This window comes from Camellia sinensis, chromosome 15 (genome assembly GCF_055761805.1).
Source record: "Camellia sinensis isolate YWXY chromosome 15, ASM5576180v1, whole genome shotgun sequence".
In the NCBI taxonomy this organism is placed as follows: domain Eukaryota; kingdom Viridiplantae; phylum Streptophyta; class Magnoliopsida; order Ericales; family Theaceae; genus Camellia; species Camellia sinensis.
In genome coordinates this window covers 115,392,817-115,410,235 of record NC_138975.1, presented here as the reverse complement: position 1 = coordinate 115,410,235, position 17,419 = coordinate 115,392,817, and the positions used below count along the sequence as shown (strand labels likewise).

General features: G+C 36.5%; 1 long non-coding RNA gene across 5 annotated transcripts in view; it reads left to right on the top strand.

Annotated features, from left to right (window-relative positions):
* Positions 1-7,364: 7,364 nt before the first annotated feature.
* The window catches only part of LOC114288856 (uncharacterized), a 161,094-nt gene continuing 151,039 nt past the window's right edge, over positions 7,365-17,419 (top strand). For 2 of the 5 annotated variants that reach the window (XR_014357350.1, XR_014357354.1), the window contains exons 1-2: positions 12,350-13,080; positions 13,238-13,297. This is a non-coding gene — a long non-coding RNA (uncharacterized LOC114288856). Of the gene's footprint in view, positions 7,935-12,349; positions 13,298-17,419 lie in introns of those variants that run through there. The other 3 variants (XR_014357351.1, XR_014357353.1, XR_014357352.1) reach the window with 3 other exon arrangements.

Sequence of the window (17,419 nt, the reverse complement as noted above, 5' to 3'; positions counted from 1 at the left end):
GCACACGGGCACGCAAACCGAGGCAATGGCATACGCAATGCAAATGACATGGAAACATGATATGGACTTATACCAACATGAGTGAGCCTCAGCCACACTCACATAGGATGCCGTCGGATAAAAAATGAGGTGCCTCGAAATGCGTGCACACGGGCACGCAAACTGAGGCGATGATAAAATGCGATGGAATGGCATGGAAATGACAAATGGGCTTATACCAACATGAGTGAGCCTCAGCCACACTCACATAGGGTGCCGTCGGATAAAAAATGAGGTGCCTCGAAATGCGTGCACACGGGCACGCAAACCGAGGCGATGATAAAATGCGATGGAATGGCATGGAAATGAAAAATGGGCTTATACCAACATGAGTGAGCCTCACCCACACTCACATAGGGTGTCGTCGGATAAAAAATGAGGTGCCTCGAAATGCGTGCACACGGGCACGCAAACCGAGGTGATGATAAAATGCGATGGAATGGCATGGAAATGACAAATGGGCTTATACCAACATGAGTGAGCCTCAGCCACACTCACATAGGGTGCCGTCGGATAAAAAATGAGGTGCCTCGAAATGCGTGCACACGGGCACGCAAACCGAGGCGATGATAAAATGCGATGGAATGGCATGGAAATGACAAATGGGCTTATACCAACATGAGTGAGCCTCAGCCACACTCACATAGGGTGCCGTCGGATAAAAAATGAGGTGCCTCGAAATGCGTGCACACGGGCACGCAAACCGAGGCGATGATAAAATGCGATGAAGATGACAAAAATGATATGCAAGCATGCTAATTGAATTTCAGCAACAAAATATGGGGGAAAACAGTCCCGAAATGAAGCAAAATGATATGAAATGCAAGGAAATGTCCCGAAATGCAACATTAGGCACCCGAAATGGCCTATAGCTATGCTAAACATGCACAATATGGACATGCAATGCAGAGACAGAAGCTAGAAAGTCCCAAAATAAGCACTTTTCCAGTTTATAGCATGGCCAAACAGTAAGTATAGATATGGCAAAAATGGCATATAAGAATACGGTATTTTCAAGGGGTAATGAAGCAAGTAATATAAACAAAACCCAAACTGAAAAATTTCCTTCTACAACACTGAGGATGGACCAAAAATATGAACATTTACAGTATATGGAAGCCTCAAAATCAGTATACAAATATGCTAAAAATGTGATGCAAAACAAGGCTCAAAAGGTGCTATATCATGAAGTATACAAAATAATCACCAAACAGAAAAAAAGTGTTAATGAAACTTGAAGTATAGGCCAAAATAAGACTATCTCTAGGCCTGTAAAATGGCCGAAAACAAAAGCATGGTAGGCTAACAAAACATGCAAGAAAACGAACCGAAAGTGAGATATAACATGAAGTGGCTTATGGAGGTCTCAAAACATGAAAGACCCTAAACAAAACATGAAGAATGGACCAAAATAAGGAATTTTTCAGAACTGTAAAATGGCCAAAAACCTAAGCATGGTAGGCTGCCATTGCATGCAAGAATGGGGAATAAAAAAAGATAAAGGGTAGGTATAACATGGAAGTCGCAAATGGTGTTGAGCCCTTCTTCAATGTTGGAGAGGGGCTCAAAATAAGCCTATTCACAGTTTATAACATGCTCGAAAACAGATTGCTCATGGGCCAAAAATAGCATGCAAGAAAACGGTATTTTCAAGGGGTATTGAAGCAAGTGTATTATGGAGGGCTCAAACAGGGTTGAGCCCTTAATGAAAAGTGAAGATGAGCTCAAAATATGGCCCTTTTCAGTTAGGGCCGGAGCTTGAAACCCAAAACAAGTGGGGCTTAGAAATATATCAAGAAAAAGGTTCAAAAGGGTAAAAGTGTTACTTACCCTTGAAGATTCAAATTTTTGTTGCTTCTTGGATGGATTTGCAGCTTCTTTAGCCTTCAAGAATCCTTCCTTGTTGCTGGAAATGAGATGGGGGTGGTAGAGCTTGGTGGTGTAGAAGGAATGATGGTTAGTGACTTAGGGTTTTTTGAAGAATTGAGAAGGAAGAAGATGGAGATGGCTATGGAAGCTTGGAGGTGAAACTTTCTAACACCAACAAAGAACAAGGTTTGCTTGCTAAATAGGCCAAAGAAGGGGTGTAATGGTGGGGGAAAAGGAGAGTAAAACTCCCCCACAAAATATCCCCCGGATACAGAAAATATCTGGGGGATATTGCCCCACAGCTGTAAAGTGCACAGTGCAAGGAAGCAGGCCGGCCTATCACTTTTGCTCGAGGTGGCCGGCCGGCCACACCAACTAGCCGGCCGGCTAGGGGTCAAAAGGGTCAATGTGATTTTCTGGCCGGCCAGCTACTGGAGAGGTACCCCTATGTGTGTACAACACAACCATGTGGTTAAAAGTCCGAGAAAGTGGGTCCAAGGGGTTCAACATTGGCTCGGAAAGAGGGGGTCAAAAGGGTCAAGTTGAATTACTGGCCGGCCATGAACTTTTAGGGGCCTCTCAGGTGTGTACATCACAGATATGTGGTTCAAAGTTCGAGAAAAAAAAGTCCAAGCGGTTCAACATTAGCCCGGAAGTGCGAAAAACGGGCGCCGGGAGGCTCCGGAGGAGAGATAACTGGCTGCTGCAACAATTGCTGGCCTCCCACCCTTCAGTGACCTTCCTTATGATAAAACAGAGGTACCTGCCAAAAATGAGCAAAAACCGTTGCAAAACGAATGTTCCGGGGCCAAAACACGCAGTTCGGGGTCCCGAAAATGGGCTGTTAAGCACCGAAAATGGTATTCGACCTCGAAGTGGGTTTCTCAGCCCCCAGTGTCCCTCAAAAGGGAGAAAAAAGGAAGTATGCCAAAAAAACAGAGCAAACGGAGACGGTTAAGCGGTCCCGAACCGAGGCACACGGCCTGACGGCTCCGAAAACCGGGAACCGGACTCCGAAATGGGCAAAATGGCCTACGGCCACCAAATGTAGCCTACGGACATTGAGAGATGGTCTACGGGACCTCTCCCTCCCCTCAGGAGAAGAAACAGATAAAATCGAGTCTGGTTCGCAAACCGAGACAAAGTATAGAAAAGGGTTCGGAAGTCCGGAGGTAGGGCTCACGGCGGCGACTCTGAAACTTCTGAATGAGCACATTATGCAACATCACCAAGCGCTCAATTAGTGACGTCTGAGTCTTAAGGTCGGTCAAAAATGGGGTGTCTACACCTGTCCCTTATGAACTGTCACATCACCATAGCCTAGACCACTTTTGTCACAACCCATTTGTTGAGACCCGAGGATGTCTTTTAATGTCTCGAAACCTTTGTTCCACATGGCAATTGTGGCTCTAGCATCTCTGAGTTTTTCATCTTTTTGACCAACCATCTCTTCCAATGTAGCTTTTGACATCTCAAGGTTTTCAATCTTCTCTTCATATGTGGCATATATTTTCAGAAGTTTATTCCTTTTAGTCTCACAAGATAGAAGTTTCCCACATAGGTCTTGCCTGTCATTAGAGATCTTGATGACATTCTGTTTTGCTGTTGCAATTTCTCATTTTAGCTTGACATTCTCGCTTTCACATGCTTTGAGCTTGAGAGTGAGTTTGTCATTGATCTTGGACAAATTTAGGGATTCATCATGAAGCTTTTCATAAGCTTGTTATAGGTCATCACCATCAATCTTATCATTGTCTTCCGAGGTCGCATCATCTTCTTTTTGCTCCTCTTTCTTTTAGACCTCATCTAGTTGAGCAACTAAAGCATGAAGATAGATAGATGGTGGTGAAGATGACTCGCCTCTTTCATGAAATTGACTCAGAATGTCCCATGCATCTTTGGCCTTTGTGTAGTGGGCAATCTGTTGCTGTTCTTCATCAGAAATTGCTTCACGAATGGTAGACAGAACTCTTTGATTGCTCGGATTGTTAGTGCTCTCAACATCCTCTTCAATGACTTGCCAACCCTCAAGGTCGTTAGCTCTCAAAAACATTCTCATTCTGATATTCCAGAACAAGTAATTACTCCCATCAAAGGTAGGAGCATGGTGCAGATTATGACCACGAGCAAATTCCACTAGCTTTGAAGGAGGTTAAGTGAGAGTGGAACAGAATGTCATGTAAGTACTATCTCCGTCTTCACCGAACTCGGTTGCTTCGGGTTCTTCCTCTGACTCGCTTTCATCATCCCAAGTCATTGTATAGACTTTCTTCCAATTCTTTTTCAATGGACATTCAAGAGCAATATGTCCAAACCCCTGACATTCATAACACTTGACCTCTTGCCCCTTCACAATCTTCTTTTCAGTTTTTGGAGCAAGTTTTGGTGGAAAAGTTTTGAGTTTTTCATTACTTTTATCTTTTGAAATAGGGTCCTTGAAATTAGGCTTCTTTTTCTTTAAATTTTTTTTGAACTGTTTAGTAAACATAGCCGTCATCTCAGACTCTAGATCAAACTCAGTCTCTGGAGTTTTTGTAGTCTCATGAGCATTAGTGAAAGCTACACTATCTTTTTATTTTTTCTTAGAAATCTGGTGGGCTTCATAAGTTTGGAAGTTTCCAACCAACTGATCAAGCTTGCGGGTATCAACATTCTGAGCCTCCTCAATAGCTGTCACTTTTGATTGGAACCTCTCGGCTAAGACCTCAAAATTTTTCCAACAACTTTAGCTTCAGGGATTTTTTCATCGAGTGTGAAACAGGAATTCACGATGTCACTAAGTTTAGCATAAAAATCATTAAACGTCTCATTATCACGCATAAAAAGAGTTTCAAAGGCTGAGGTGAGACATTGAAGTTTTGACCTTTTAACAGAAGTAGTACCCTCGTGAATTGTTTCAAGAATGTCCCAAGCCTTTTTTGTTACCTCACATGTGAAAATATGATGAAACTCTTCAGGTGTGACGGAGGAAAAAAGGGAATTAAGACCCTTACTATTTCAACTTGAGTTTTGATAGTCGAATGTGTCCCATTTATCAAGGGGTTTGGAAATATCAACACCATCAATGGTGACAATAGGTTCACTCCATCCATAGATCACACAGTGCCAAACTTTCTCATCGATAGATTTTAAAAATGCTCTCATATGAGCTTTCCAATAAGAATAGTTTGTACCATCAAGTAACGGAGGTCTATGGGTCGAGTAACCTTCGCGAATTGAATCCATATCACCAATCACACAAAATCACACTCCTATAGTTTTGATAAAAACAAAGAGTAACCTGCTCTGATACCAATTGAAAAACCTAAGTGATTCGTGATTAGATCAAGATTTAATTGTACCAGTTCCCAAACAATTAAAACTAACAATCTAAATCATCAAACACGTATGAACATGATTTAGATTGTTGTTTCAAAAAACAATAGATCGACACAAACGATTTTTACGTGGAAAAACCACAATTGGAACACCTTTAATTGTGATAAAAAACCACGGGCGAAATGCCGCAAATCAATCTACTACTGAACAAAGAAAGATTACATTGGAATTGATTAGACTGATGTTGAATCCACAACATCCATTGTCGAATCAACGACTGCACACAGCATCAAACTCCTTTGATTACTCTGTGCTTGAATCTTCGGATTCCACCGAAGAAGAATACTCTTAAAGAAGATCAACCAAACTCCTTGATGTGTGCTTATCAGAACATGAGTTCAATACTCAATCAAACATCAAGGAAAACTAGAAAAACATCCCCAAAAGAAAACCCTAAAACCCTTGAAGAAGATCTAGAAAACGTAACTCTAGATTTGGAGAACCTGCAGCTTTATAGCTACTGAAGTCGCGAGGTCCGCTCAAGTGTAGGAATGGACGCTCAAGCAGGGACTCTACAATGCGTGTTCCAAACCAAGGTTCACGCTCGAGCGTAAAATCACATCGCTCAGTATATTTTGCAAACAAGCCAAAATACTACAATGGTGGAAACTCCGCCCGAAGCCACAATCCCTGCTCGAGCGGGAAGACCAAAAGCAAAGGAAAATTACAAAACCCAAGTTTGTTCACGGAATTTGACAATAAGTAGGGCCCTAACATGTGTGATAAATCAAAAGTTTACACTTATCATGTCATATCATTGTAACTTAAAATTAAGGGACTCTTTTAAGGATCACAAATATTTTCTGTTGAGTAATTTTATTTTTTTATGTTAGATTAGTTGAATTGAAGGATAAATTCTCATAATGAGACATTTGTAATTTTCAAAATATAAGGAGAGAATCTGTATTTTTGACAAATCTTTGGAGACATAAATTTATAATTTATCGAAGGAAACTCAGGTCATAAGTCAAATTTTAAAACTTTTGAAATAATTTGACCATATTATTCTTACCTATCTATATATATTACTATCAACATCACTTATTTATTCAAATATTATCCATCTGTCTACATATTCATCCACGTGTCATCGTCATATTTGTTCATATACCACCTATATATTCAACTAGTTTGTCTATTTGTCCATTTAATGTATTTATATGTCCAAATAACCACAACCAACGATTGCCGCATCAACAACTTTACAGCGCCTTGTCAATGACTTTTTCGACCATTTTCCAGAGGCATTCTGACGATCTAGCGGCAATAGGATACTCATAGAAAAAATATTTTTTAAAGCAATAATTTGTCACTAAATTTCATTATTATTATTATTATTATTATTTACTCACGGGCTGGAATTTTGGTTACAGGTAGAGACTAGAGAGACGGAAAACAAAAGCATCAAACTTCCTCTCACTACCTAACCGTTAACGCCTCACCCACCCATTCTTGTGAGAGAACGAAAGATTTTTAGATAGAGAATGGCAACAGCTTCGTGGAGTTCGTCAACTCTTGTCCAGTCCCAGATTATTGGGTTTAGTGGAGGTCTTAGGCAATCCCGTTCTCATCCCAAATTCTCTCACCTTTACAAGGTACCATATTGGGTATTTCACATTTTGATGATATCTTGATGCTCCTAGTTTACATACATATATATATATATACATATATATATATATATATATGTTTGAATCCTTTTTTGAATTTTGCTGAGAAATTTGAATATATTGATGTACAGGAGTTTTTTTTTTTTTTTTTCTTATAGCGTAAAACATGGGGAGCATCCCCTTGAGAGTATATGAATCTAGTTGTGTTCTGGTGTCCTTGGACATAAAAGGTTTGATGAACTTGATAGTTCAACACATGCAGGCACCTGATACCCGTTTCAGAGTGCATGTAACATAGCTTTGAAGTTATATGAAGATATAACTATGTCTATATTCCTATGCCTATAATACATACCTGTTGGGATATATTTACATATACATGTATAACACAACCCCAGATTATACATTCTAAGATTTTGTGAATCTCCGTTCCTTATTTTGGAGCTGGGTTGTGATGCCCGTGGCTATTCTCGTGCTGGAAATGAAACAGCGATTTGGTACTGTGTTATTCTAGCAGGAAGATCAACCAGAACTCAACAAAATGCATGCAGTGAGTTTGTTTGGCCTGCTTGTTATGTTAAATTAAATCCCTACTTGGTAGTTATTTCCTAGAAATGATTTAGCTACTTTGTTGGGAAATCATTGTCTAGTGATATCAGCTCATTTTTCTAAACTTTGAAGACAAATTTTCATAAATTAATATAGACAACTACCTAAGAAAGAATAGAAAAGGTAACTCGAAAAAAAAATTAGTAGAGAAAGCGGTTAGAAAGAAAACACAGAATGTGAAAGAACTTTATTTGTTGAATCCTGGCAAAGATCCTGATGTTCATTCGAAGTTATGACACAGAATGCATGCCCAAATTCTAGTATATTCTTCTAGTTTACTAAGTGGAGTAAATTACTATGATAAAGACTCTGCGCAGGATCCAAGAAGCACTGTCCACAGTTGATAAAGATCAGCCGTCATCGCTAGCGGCTGTTGCATTGAAGGAAAAGCGGTTGATATTTACCTGGCTTGATGGGGAAGCCCAACAAGTGTCACCTTTTGTTTGTCAGGCATGTCAATGTTTTCCAAGTTTAGTTGTAGTTCAATTCACATTTGTCGTAGTGAATGGATTAATTAATTTGAGGGTCATGTATGTGATGTGTATGGTACTTGGTCACAATTTATTCTGAAATATTATTCTCTGTCAAACTTAGTTGGAATTACTATTGGCATTGGAATATTTTTGCCAAAGTGCCAGTATCTTAATCCAAATGGTGGCCTAAGTTGGAAAAGGTAGTCAGTGATTATTTCTATTATAAATTCTGACAGTCTTATACTGCCATAAAATAATGTGAAATTATTTACATTATAAATCATTCAATCTAATAGCAGGATTAATTCTGAAACATAAAATGCTAAAACCACATGTGACCTTTGGCCTTGCAAATGCAGGGTATCAAAAAACATGGTCACAACTTCCTTATGCGCTATACACTCGTGCTGTAAGCAGCTGGGAATTTCTACTTGAAACTTTTGGAAATGTCCAAGAATCCGATTGCATTCATAAACCTTTTGACATCTGCATATGGTTTTTTTAGAAGATTAGAGAGGCTTGTCACTGATTTGGAATTTTAAGATGTAATTCTCATTTTCATGGCTCTTTTATTTTCCTTTTCTTTAAATTTTTTTTAAAAAAAATCAAGTACTTTTTAATAATCTTTCAAAATATGTGTTATTAATCTTAGAAAGCTAACGTATGATTTGAGCCTCAAATCCTACAATATGTCATGTTTATATGGATATATTGTGTATTTAAAAGATGTATAGCTCATTTCGAGGCAAGGCTAAGGTAAAATGCATTGAGTTTTTTATTTTTTATTTTTGGGCCAAACTCTCCAAAGACTTGCACATCACAGTTTGAGGCGTGCAACTCATGTGCACCTTGTACTTGTTTTGCACATAAATATGACGAGCTGTGTTACATGGACTCTTTTATTTCCCCCATAGTACTCGTGGCCACTAGATATGACATGGGTAAGGGTGTAGGATATGTGTTCGACACTCGTACCCAATTTAAACACCCAGATCCTTTAATTTGCGACAATACATAAAGAAAAAAGTGACATTTGTTAGTAAAGCAATATTTTTAGCCTCTCACATAAATTAGATATAGAAATTTCATATGCTTCCTGTATCCTATTTAATTTCTACTATATTTCTACACAATTTACAACATCTCACCCGAGAGTATCATATAATATGCAATATATATGTGCATATGACGTGTTCCCATACCCATATCCAATTATCCAATTTTGGATATGTATCTCAAGATTCAAATTTATGACGGTCTGACGCTTGGATACACACCTGCACCCAATACTCATACATGAGTCTATGTAACTGTACGTATATGGGGAGCTTGTCTTGGGTTGTTATTAAGCTTATTATAATACCTAGTGTTTTTATTTTTTTTTATTTTTTTTTTATTTTTTTTTATTTTATGATCTAATACCTAGTTTAAATTTAAACATAAAAATAAGAACCTCTTTTGTAACAATCAAATTCCGGGGAAAAAACCAAGAAAAAAATATAAAGTTAAGACTCAAGTAAGAAGTTCAATAATTGAAACGAAGAATGTCAAGTTCATCTTCGATGAGGGCAAGTTTCATATTCTGTAATGAAATGTTCAACAACACCTTGAGGAGAAAAGTATTTATACATACATTTATATTTAATTTTAAATAACTTTTTCTCACTATATATAAAAATTTTAAATTTTAAATGCTTGTGTGTTGATTCTTGGTCATTTTAAAAACTTACACATTCACATTTGAAAGCTTTGGTAAATACAAATTTAGCCACGACTTGTCTAGTGCAAAGCATATCAATTGTTTGGTGTATTAGACAATGTTCTCCATGTGAGGCATGGCCAATTAAAAGTATTCATCATTCCTTGCTATCCTATTTGAGTTCAAACCAACTTTTGGAACTCAATATTGTTTTTGAGTTTTTTTGTTTTGTTTCATTTTGTCTTTAGTGAATTTTTTTCTTCATATTTTAGTTTTTTATTTTTTATTTTTTTTAGATCTGCCTATTTTAGATGCACTTAAAATTTAAAATATTTATAAAAAAATCTGAAAAAAGTTAATTGAAGACAATTTCAAATTTTTGTACAAATATTTTATTTTTTTAAGTGCATCTAGATTAGACGCATCTAATACACCAAAGAACCCCCCTCCCCCCCTCCAAAAAAAAAAAAAAAAATTGAAAAACAAAAAATCTCAAAAGCAATTCATAAACTAAACCAAAGAAGGTGAAAGTTTGTCATTATGATTCTTGATCATTTTAAGAACTTTGGAGGTTATCTTTCACAAAAATTTTGTACTCTTGTTGGTTGATTCTATTCTGTGGATCGAGCTATATGTACAGGATTCATCTCAAAGAATGAAATTGTAACGCCCTTAAAAATAAACCCATCATAACATACATTCACGATAAATAGAAGAAATTTTATATTATAATCATCAGAGTATTCTTACAAAAGGTATTACATGTTGACAACTAAAGTAAATGCCCTATGGGCTTATAACTTTCCAAGTCAACACTTGGTTACAAAAAGGAGAGTACTAACTCTACACCAATAAGCCCTTGGCTTGATATACATGTAATACAACAAAAAGTAGTCTGACAGCCTCAAGCCTCCCAAGCTACGCCCTTGGAGGTGGCATAACACCTGTACTTGAAAATGATGTATCATATAGGGTGAGCCAACGCCCAGTAGAGATATGCTAAACACAATATGAGCAATAACTAAAACATTAGCACTTGATAAACGTTTAACTCATATGAACCAACATACAGTACAATCCAGTTCCATAATTCTTCACTTAACAAAACTCACTTACAAACACGGCTCAGAACCTAGCCAAACAACTTAAGTAAGACTATATCTCATGCCAACAATACTTCAAACTGCCATTTCACGGAAATTGCGTCCGCGGGATTCGGCACCCATGTGTGATTATTTTCTTATGGCCATTTTACGGAAATTTCATCCGCGGGACTCGGCACCCATGTGTAGATATTTTCGGATTGCCATTTTACGAAAATTTCATCAGCGGGATTCGATACCCATGTATAATTATATTCGATTTGCCATTTTACGGAAATTTCATCCGCGGGATTCGGCACCCATGTATAATTATATTCGAATTGCCATTTTACGAAAATTTCATCCGCGGGATTCAGCACCCTTGTATTCAAATACTCATCATATACAATGACTAACCAATACACAAATTCGTTGTATTATTCCAACCGTCATACTCAATGACATACTTAAATTGATTAGTTTTAATTCACCTAATCATCATGCAGTGTCTACAACAATCAAGACTAACCTCCACCGATAGCCCAAAGCAGTTATTTCTAAACAGATAATAAAGGCACCAACAGATAAATTATCAATATTTTCAAAGGTGAGTGATTAATTAATCCAACTCCACCATTCTACGTCATAATGAGCCAATTTCATTATTCTCAACTCAATTTCATATTTCCATAACATTCCCAAATTAATTATATAAATTAATTCATACCATCAAATTAGGGCTTTTCTCCCTCTTTCTCAATATTGACCCAAAGGCCCAAAATATCTTCAATATTATCAATACCCTCATTTTATGACCCAAGATACACAAGTGTGGGCCAAAATAACAAAACCCCTCTTTCTCATTTGAAAACCCTAACACCCAAAATTACCCAATATCAACATTATATCAAAATGACCGAATGCTTATGTTAAAGATCATATACATGAGTAGTTATCCCTACCTCAAATTTCGGAGCTTAACGGAGAAGATGATGAAAACTCAAAGTGCTCCAAATCCCAAGATTTTCAGATAGAAATGTAGCCCAAGCTAAGCTCTACCGCTCGAGCGTGGAACTCCTCGCTCGAGTGTCAGACACAGACTCACGCTCGAGCGTCAAAAGCGCCGCTCGAGCGCCGGATGCACACTTCCAGAAGTTTTGCAGACCATGGTCCCCGCTCGAGCGTTAGACTCCCCGCTCGAGCGGAGGAACAAAATCAAAGGGCCCACTCGAGCGTCAAAACTCCTGCTCGAGCGCACGACGACCTGCAGAGCAAAAATGCTGAGAGATGAAAAACCACACTCGAGCATCAAAACTCCCGCTCGAGCGGAGAAACAAAAACGAAGGGCCCACTTGAGCGTCAAAAGCCCCGCTCGAGCGTGAAGGCCAAAATCTGGGCATCAACTCTAGGTTTCTAAACACAACCAACCTGTTTCAAACCTGCCTAACACAACCCAAGACTCAAATACAAAGAGTAAAGGATGTAAATGAGAATAAGACAACAACATAACCACGGAACCAAGTCCGGAATGCAATAATCAAAGGAAAGGAAAACCGGGATCACTATAGAAATACAAAGAAGTGTAGAAAGTACATAGAATGAATTTCTGTGATCAAGCCATATGTACAAAGAATGTGATTCCTCTCCAGCTATACAAATAATGCTATTCTGTAGGTCAAGCTATTTAGTGTAGGAAACGGAAGGTGGTATATAATAAAAATTAAACAAAGTTCACCAGGTACCGTATGTGAGGCATGTAATATTATATTGCAAAGGCGAAAATTATTCATAAACTCCAATAGTAATTGTGTAAGATGTCATTGCAGCAACATTGTACATATGATTAGAGGTTGTTTGCTTCTGCTTTATGCAGTTGAAGGAATGATCTTTCTATCTCTCCACTACTATTTCTAGAACCATTTGTAGGTTTTTTATTTTTTATTTTTTATGTAGAAGTATGTGTGCTTACTAATTATGGATTATAATATTTTAATTAATAATGATCATGATGGACTATTCTATGCTGGAACATTTAACAAATGATCTTTTGCAACTGTATTAGTCACTAAATTTCTCTTCTCCAACGATATTGTTTTTCCACACTCAAAAGGAGAACAACTATGAAACATGTGAACCTAGGAGGGATATAACAAATGTACCATAGTTAATTATTGTACGTTACAAAAGGAATGCTACCGAAGATAGTATTAAAATTGAGGGGAAAAAAGCCAAAAAACATGTTGGAGGCATTTCTGAATGACGATGTGGATCCTGCATCACAACTTCTTGTGAGGTACAATGGTTTTGAAGAAAGTTTAGAGGTTTGGCCTTCGATCTGTTGTGAGATGGATTTTACTACATGTTTTAATTATTGAGATATGTTCCACTCTGTATTGAGCAGTTAATGCAAATGCAACATTCTTTGTGGTTTAGTGCACCTTTTCACATTGAGTTGTTTCTATTTTATTTGGTTGGCAGATCATCAAGTGGATCTCTCAAATAATCGAAGATGGTGACTCTAGGGAGCTCCCCTTTTTTGTAAGTTAACATAGACAAGTTTTTTTTAGAATTAAGCTTCCTTTTGGTGCTTGAATAGATGAATTTGTATATTTTGCTGAGGGGTTTAATTACCTTCACTCCATTATGTTGGATTTATTTTTCAAGTGTGGCCCAATAGCCTACATATTTTCTACATTTTTTAATTTATTTGGACTCCACAAATAGATAAAGCCAATATTTGAGATCAAGTTCAGTAAATAGAATTTTAATATAATCACTCTTCTAAGATAAGAAGGAAACCTTGATGGATTAGGAATTCTTCTGATAGAGTTTATCTGGCCCTCTTCTCTCCTCTATATAAGGATGGGTGACTCCCTTTCATATCATGAGTATTTTTCCATCACTTTAAGTTTTATAGTCATCCTAATTAAGAGAGACAGAGAGAAGAAGGTGAGCCAAAATTAAAGGTTCAACTCTAAGGGGTATTTTCTCAACTTCTCTAATTCAATGACTGACAAATGTATATTCGTTTTATTCTTGAGTTGTATTTAATTCAAGATCCTGTAAAGTTTAATTTCGCATTATTATTATGGTTACATGTATTATTAAATCTTACATGTGGTATCAGAGCTTTAGTTTGTGAATCAATACACCTTGGAATAATAATATATTTATGAATATTGTTATTATATTATAATTATAATTATTCATAACAACATATTTTTTGTTCATAAGGTTTGAACTCTCGGCATGTGTTGGTTATCTTGAATATACGCTGTATGTTCAACCTTGTAAGCTGCATGCCATATTTATTAGGCAGTGTCTGAATGGTACATCTAATCTCGTTCATATTCATTTTGCATCAAAGAAACTCTTTTTGTGTTGTTAAAAGTCAAAGGTTGTGTGAAAGAAGATTTCATTCCTGATTTCTAAATCGTAACTAAGTATGCACATCATGGACTCCCTCACTCACTTTGTTTTGTGATATGTTAGGTGCAAACTTTTATGTAATTCTATATGCTGTTCATATGCATGTTTTGATTTATTATCAATTTTAGTGATAATAATTTTTATAATCATCATAATATGTTATTAAATTGAGTGTATTGCTTGCCGTTATGATAAAGTGCATAGATTAAAAGCAATTTTAGAATTTTGCTGAATCAATTTTGCTGAATCGTTCGGACTATTAAATAAATATATTTATTTAATTGTATCACATTAGAGGATTATGTTTTTGCTTTGTTTAAATTATGCACACTTATTGTCTATTATTGTTAAATATTTATATATTTTCATGATTTAAAATTGATATCATGATATAATTTTATGACATTGAATATTAAATATTAAAGTGGTTAATTCATATTAGGTGTAATTCTTATTAACCATTATTTTAGATATTCATGATTGTTATAATACATATATAAATATTCCTGTTCATCCAGAGTTATTATTATTATATTGGTAATAGCAATCACATAAAAGAAATTTTAGAAATCATAAAAAATAGTGATCTCATTAAAATTGTGATTGAATTAATGATAATTAAATAACTCAAAATTAATGAATAGAGAATATTGTTGGTTAGTTCCGTATTCATAGGGTTTACTAATTTAGTAGCTGCCAAAGTGGCCTAGATTTGTAAAACTTATGAATATAGAACTACATAAAAGAATTGTTAAAAAGGGTAACATTAAGGTCGATAATATTCTCAATTGCAGTTATAATTAGGAGATTGAGACTAGCCCAAAGGAGAGTCACTTTCAAATAATTATAAACTAGGTAGGATAATGTAACTTATGTAATTTGACAGATTAGAATTAAATACCTAAAGGTAACATGACTAACTGAAAAAAAATTGCATAAATTACTTTAGACCTACATAAGTGATTCTTGACGAGTGGACAATAGATATACCTAAGTTTTGCCCAAAGGAAAAACTTATGTGATATCAATAGTTCATCATAATTCTCAAAGCTTTAATATGTATATTGTTTATGCCTTTTTCCGTGTTACTTATGAGATCTTGTGTTAATACCTCTTAAGATCTGTCAAAAAGATAGCTTGCTATCTAAGGTGGTTGGACTTAGAAGGGAGGCTATATTGACTCCTCCGACCTTCCTGGGATCTTACTTGGTTATTGACCAAAGGACTCTTTAGTGACATTACCCTAACGCTTAAAGTAAAATTTGGTTAAAGGCTGTTGAAGATCGACAAGCCACTTGCTGGAATTATTATGGCTGAATTGACAACAATGAAATATAATGGCCACCGAGGAGTTTATGATCACATCCTCAATATGGTGACAAAGCTACAAAGCTTACAACTTTAGGAATGCAAGTTGATAAAACTTTCCTCGTGCAGTTTATTCTCAACTCACTTCTATCACAATACAGCGCATTCAAAATTCACTATAACACCAATAAGATAAGTGGAATTTCAATGTGCTGACTAATATGTGTGTTCAGGAGGAAGTGAGATTGAGGGAGGAAGGACGTCAAACTGCATTGGCTGTAACTCATGGAGCTATAAAGAAAAAGATGGGTAAGGTTGTAAAATCAAAGAAAAATCCACCAAAGAGAATGAATGAACCTGGGGAAGAAAATCAGGCTCAGAATGGTTTCACTGTCAAGTGCTACTTTTGTGGTAAGAAAGGACATGTGAAGAAAGACTGTAGCAAGCGAAAGGCTTGGTTCGAAAAGAAATATAAGAAATTTTCTTTTGTTTGTTATGAATCAAACCTTGCTGAAGTACCTTCTAATATGTGGTGGATTGACTCTGGGCCACGACCCACATTACAAATGACATGCAGGGATACCTCTCAACCAGGAAACTGAAGAAAAGTGAAAGATTTGTTTATATGGGGAACCGTCTCAAAGCTGAAGTCGTAGCTGTAGAAACTTATCGACTGATCTTAGAGACGGGTCATCAGATGGATCTAGAAGACACTTTTTATGTTCCTTCAATTTCTAGGAATTTAGTTTCGTTATCCAAATTAGATCGTGTTGGATATTCAGTTTTATTTAATTGTGAAAAACTCAATTTAATGTTTTTGGTTTTGGTAATTTATGTGATGGTTTATATAAAATTACCTTAAATCATGAGTTTGCACAATCATTAGCAACTTTGCATTCGAATATTGGTTTAAAACGTGGTCTAATTAATGAAAAAATCATCAATCTTGTGGCATAGACGGTTGGGGCATATCTCTAGAAATAGAATTGAAAAATTGGTGAAGAATGAGATTTTGGAAAACCTAGACTTCACTAATTTTCAGATATGTGTGGATTGCATTAAAAGAAAGCAAACCAAACACACCAAGAAAGGTACCACAAGAAGTAATGAGCTTCTTGACATAATTCATACAGATATTTGCGGGCCACTCAACATCCCATGTCTTAGTGGTGAAAAATATTTTATCACATTTATAGATGACTTCTCACGTTATGGATATGTGTATCTAATTAATGAAAAGTCTCAGGCTGTTGACATCCTTGAGGTGTACATAACTGAAGTCGAGAGACAATTAGATAGAAAGGTTAAAATAGTGAGATCAGACAGGGGTGGTGAATATTATGGTAAATATGATGAGTCAGGCTAAAATCCTGGCCCATTTGCCAAATTCTTAGAAAAGAAAGGCATTTGTGCTCAATATACAATGCCTGGTACGCCACAGCAGAATGGAGTTGCTGAAAGGCGTAATCGTACACTTAAAGATATGGTTAGGAGTATGTTAAGTTACTCAATTGTACCTATTTCAATGTGGGGTGAAGCTTTAAAAACTGCAATGTATATCTTAAATAGGGTTCCTAGTAAGGCGGTCCCAACAACTCCTTTTGAGTTGTGGACTGGTAGGAAACCTAGTTTGAGACACTTACATATTTGGGGTTGTCCAGCAAAGGCAAGAATCTTCAACTCACAAGAGAAAAAGTTGGACTCAAGAACAATATCTGGATATTTCATTGGTTATCCAGACAAGTCTAAAGGGTACAAATTTTATTGTCCTAATCACAGTACGAGGATAGTGGAGACTGGTAATGCTAGATTCCTAGAGAATGGTGAAATCAATGGAAGTGAGAAAACACGAGTGGTGAATTTCGAGGAAATTAGGGTAGATGTGCCAACATTTGACCCTTATCGAAAAGTTGTTGTTCCTCA